At 37.9% G+C, this 4826-nt stretch overlaps 1 protein-coding gene across 4 annotated transcripts in view; it reads left to right on the plus strand.

Annotated features, from left to right (window-relative positions):
- lpp (LIM domain containing preferred translocation partner in lipoma) overlaps window positions 1-4826 on the plus strand; it is a 212197-nt gene that overhangs the window by 23758 nt on the left and 183613 nt on the right. The window lies entirely within an intron of this gene.

The following is a 4826-nucleotide window of genomic DNA, read 5'->3' on the forward strand; positions in this document are numbered from 1 at the left end:
GTCTAATGTACTTGGATGATCAGGCGTTTTTGATAGCCGCTTGCTATCTGAACATTTAATGGTTTTGATAATTTGAGCATTTAGCTCATTGTCTTCTTGTGGTCTACCAGATTGAAAATGCTTTAACCTAAATTATCATAATGGATTCGGCATTGAATGAAATTGCCTCATTTTATTTGAACATTTTAAAAAAGCATTAATATTTCTGAGGGTTTGCGGTGTGATGATAGTCCAGGTTACACTGTGGTAGGCAGCTACAGGCACAGCGGTTTCAGAACAGACAAATGCTCTAAGTGACGCCTGAAACTGTAGTGGAGTGGAAATACTTAGTGAGATACAGTGTGAAGTGACGCAAAAAGGTGCATGCTGGTGTTCTAAAAACAGCAGGAAGCTAGTTACTATAGTTTCCCTCAATTGTAGCAGCTTTTATCACTGTCAGAACTTGATTCTGCCTCAGTGACTGTAACACACAGCTCACTGAAGCAATTACGTTGTCCTTTTAAAGACCTCAGCGTGCGATTCCTGTAATTTGTGTCAAAAACTGTACATGTTCTGCTGGTCATATCGCACTAAAATGTGAACGCATATGATGCACAGTTCTGTATAGTATGACTAACGCTTTCCAAGGATAAACTATGAATAAGCCTCCTCGAATCTGCTTAGATAATGTTTAAAAAAAAAAGACATCCCACGTCTCCAGAACTTATCTGACAGTCATCAGGTTTTTCTTTATTTTATTTCAGTAACTACACGCTGCAAACAAGAGCTACTACTAGCTAATTTGGCTTAGCGTAAGAGTGCCGGTTTACCACAATATGAACAAATATAGGCTAAAAAAAGGTTTAGGCTGTAGCCCAAAATATTAATTCAGTGAAATTGAATCTCTCAAAATGTTATGTGAACTATAGTTTCAATATATAGAGATGCGTGTGATGGCTGGTTGTTTTTTTTTTTTTTTTTTGAGGGGTCAGTTTTTGTCATTTTTTAAAGCTAATTTATTCAGCCGAGAAATCAACTCTATGTGTAATTAACCTGTAAAGTACAATTTAAAGCAAGCGCTAGCAGGAACTGGCAGTTGAAGTTGCTGTAGGAACAAATTTATTTCTGGCAGTTATCCAAATGTTGTGTACTGTGTTCACTGCCCCAGAAAAGTGACTTAAGTCCAGGTTGTTGACTGCAGAGTTGGTTTGGAAAATAAAGACTGATCATGCTACAGTAGACAGTCAGCCTAAAACCAGGGCTCTGCCTGTCTGCATGGGGAGACTGCAGCGCTCCCAATAAACATGAAGTTGCAGTGTGATTGGTTTCTCCTTTTTTGGTCTTACTTTGACAGGAGTACACATTTGTTTTGTTTGTTTCGTTCTATCAAACCATGTATGAAAAGAGTTGATTACTCATTAAGTACTCACATATGCAGGATATAAACAGTAACCTGCTTCAAATATGGCTGAATCAAAGTGTTGTCATGACCAGCATGTTAGATTTCGACTGGACAACCTAAATACGCTAAATTTGCCCAGTGAAAGCAGATTTAAAGGTGTACTTGTGTAGTTTAAATGAGACAGATTGCATTGTATATGTGTGTAAGTGTTTAGGTTGGTATGACTCGTATTCAGGTGCAGAGTTGCAATGACTGAACTGATTAAATAAAATAATCGCAAACAATTTTTTTCAGCAATTGATTTGTTCAGTCTTTTCTTTTTTGAAGAAATAAGTCTAAATTCTTCCTTAAAGGGGAACTTCGTGTTTTTTTCAACCTGGGGTCTGTTTCCATTTCGGAACGAGATTTGCGTTCTAGCATCTTTAAAGATTTAAAGACTCATGGAAACAGACCCCAGGTTGAAAAAAACCGAAGTTCCCCTTTAATCTGAACGTTTTCTTGTGTATTTGTTACTATGTGACGGCGAATAGCCTGGAGTAGAACGTCATCTTGGACTAGTCAACATTTTTAGACTTTTTCTGACATTGTTTTGACCACGACAATTTATAATCAAGAAATAATTGAAAGACACATTCCGCAACATCAGTAATGAAAATAGCCTCCAGTATTCATCAAATTTACATAAGGCTTGCATGTACGTTGGCACAGTAGACTGAAGTAAAGTCATGCAAAAGCCTGATGAAAACTGTAAAAGTGAGAATAGGTTTTGCAGCAGGCTCTGATTTGGCAACTGCTGTTTGCCTACCGCTGCCTTACAGGTATGGAGCCAGTACTGGTATATTGGCACCATTACGTTGCTTTAACTTCATTGGGTTGGCTACAGCTGACAACTGAGAGCCGCGCACAAACCTGTGAGCAGATCTGAGCCATGTGTTCCACGATTTCTGGCCAGATCGCATTTCTTCCTCAGCAGGATGCTTCCTCGGATGCCTCAGCACAGAACGTACTCAACCTTCTTTGTTTTTTTGTTTGAATCTGTAACTCGGAGACCGTGAGATCAATCACATTTTAGCGCACAGGTTTCTTCCACTTTTCAGGAAAATAATAACAGCAATTAGTCTGATATTTGCTCTACCATTTTACTTCTTTTCGTAGCTGATTTTCAGAAAATCTGGATGTGGCAGACAAAGGCTCCAGAAGAGTGTGTGTGTGTGTGTGTGTGTGTGTGTGTGTGTGTGTGTGTGTGTGTGTGTGTGTGTGTGTTCTTGTACTTACTACGTTGTGAGGACTGCTATGAGTTTTTAACCAACACAGTGAGAACATTTTTGGGAAGTGAGGACATTTTGGCCGGTCCTCACTTTGTCATGCCTTATATCAGCTCCTAAGACCATGTAGAAGCTCCCCTGTGATTTTCCCAAAATGACCTCAGTTTGGTTCAATGTTGAGAATTTTTCACCAGAATTTCACACCCTTTTTGCTCACTACTTCACCTACTGTTGAAATTGGGTACTGCACCCACTAAAAGACCGTCATGCTCTGCAGCACCAATCTCAACATATGCCAACGCCTATTTCCGGGAAAGCGCTACCTGAGCACTTCAAAATAAAAGCTGACTAAAAGCTGATACACAAAATAAAAGAGGGAAATTAAAAGCTCATATTTTGGTTCCTTTATAAGCCTCTCCTCTCATTGGCATTAAAAACAAAGTAATTAAAATACATTTTAAATACAGAAAAATTGGCTAATGCACCTTTAACATGTGAAGTAGCCTGAACCCAAGAAAATGTTTACAATTCACCATTTTTAAATGACTATTCATTTTAACAGTTTTGGTTGACACAAAGACATGAAGGCCATAAATAGGTGACCATGAAAATTTCATATTAGGCCTAAATTAATATGTTATTTTACATGGTGTTGTTGTCAGAGGTCCCCTTTCAAACATTAGTTGTATATATTATTTATTTATTAGATTTGGCTCAGAATTCATGCTTTTGATTCTATTTTATACTTACATGTTTCACCAAGCTTACTACTAAGACGCTGTGCAGTGTTCTTACTGTTCTATACTTGCACATATAAGCTAATGTACCAAATATTTCACAGCACAAAAATCCACCAGCTCTGGAGCTTACAGTGCTAATTTTACATGCACATATTATCTGTGTGTGCTACTGCACGCCAAAAATGATAAGGTGTTTTTTTTTTTTCTTTTGTTTGTTTGGTTTTTTTGTGGATAGCAATTTTTGGTCTCTATGCATTTTAAAATTCAATTTAGATCATGATAATCATGCCATGCCCCTGAATCCCCTGGACCAAAATCTTGATAGGCCTGATGGAAACAAGTCGAATTTGGTTTCGGAGAAGTCCTAAGCACCTCTGCAAATACAGATGAGTGAAAATTAAAGGAAAATCATGTGTATGCAGCCTTCCTGGGCCTACAGAACAGCTTCACAGTATATGGAAATCTGTAGGACAGATAAACATTCTCCTTAAGACTTCTCCTCAGTAACACAAACTTTTATTGAAGTAACTTAATTGACTTATTTACTCAGAGAATCTAATAATCTGCATTTAATGTTTCTCCACTCATTTATCAATGTTTTTTTAAATTTGTACTTAAATTTCCTCAGTAAATAAATCAAAAAGCTAAATATTTTGATCTGTATTATTTAATTATGTGTCTCTCTGTATAGTTTTAGGATTTGTGTGAAATTCTGATGCTGTTTTAGGTGATATTTGAAAAGACATGGCCATGAAAGGGTTAATGAAGTTTTAAGATGAGTTTTTATGGTCAGAGCTGCTCCTGTGTGCTCACCCCCTCCCCCATGCTGATGGCTCGTTCACCAACTATCCAGTCAGAAGTGGAGAAGCGAGGTGAAGAGGTCAGCTCACTGAGACCTGTCCCAGCACCTCTGCAAATACAGATGGGTGAAAATAAAGGAAAATCAATCCATACATCATGGTCCGGTGTTCGTTGTTTGTTTTGTTCACTGACATAGTGCAATAAAGTTTTTTTTTTTTTAAACCATCCAGTACCGTAATGAATATTGAATGCATATGGCATCTCGTTTACATCTCTTATTAAGGAACGAGAAATTTACTGATGTTGATTTATGATTCAAGACAAGCAGAGGACACACTGTGTGCCCCTTTAATGTCCAAAAGGCCAATTAAGGTCAAAATCTCACAGATTCTTGACAAATTTGGGCCAACCTGCACATGCTTGATATTGTGTCCTAAAGCATTACTGGTGTATGTTTTCAGACCACCAGGACCTACAACGGCAAAATAGGAGCAACAAAGACAATGGAACAGGGGCCTTTTTTAAGATGGAAATGTAAAATGAATGAGAAACCGTGTGAGAACATCAATCAAAGTGCACCAAAGTGCATAAAGTCATAGAACAGGGTGTGCTGAATGCTCTGGGAGCAAGTCTGCAGTG

Source organism: Acanthochromis polyacanthus, chromosome 4, assembly GCF_021347895.1.
Source record: "Acanthochromis polyacanthus isolate Apoly-LR-REF ecotype Palm Island chromosome 4, KAUST_Apoly_ChrSc, whole genome shotgun sequence".
NCBI lineage: Eukaryota > Metazoa > Chordata > Actinopteri > Pomacentridae > Acanthochromis > Acanthochromis polyacanthus.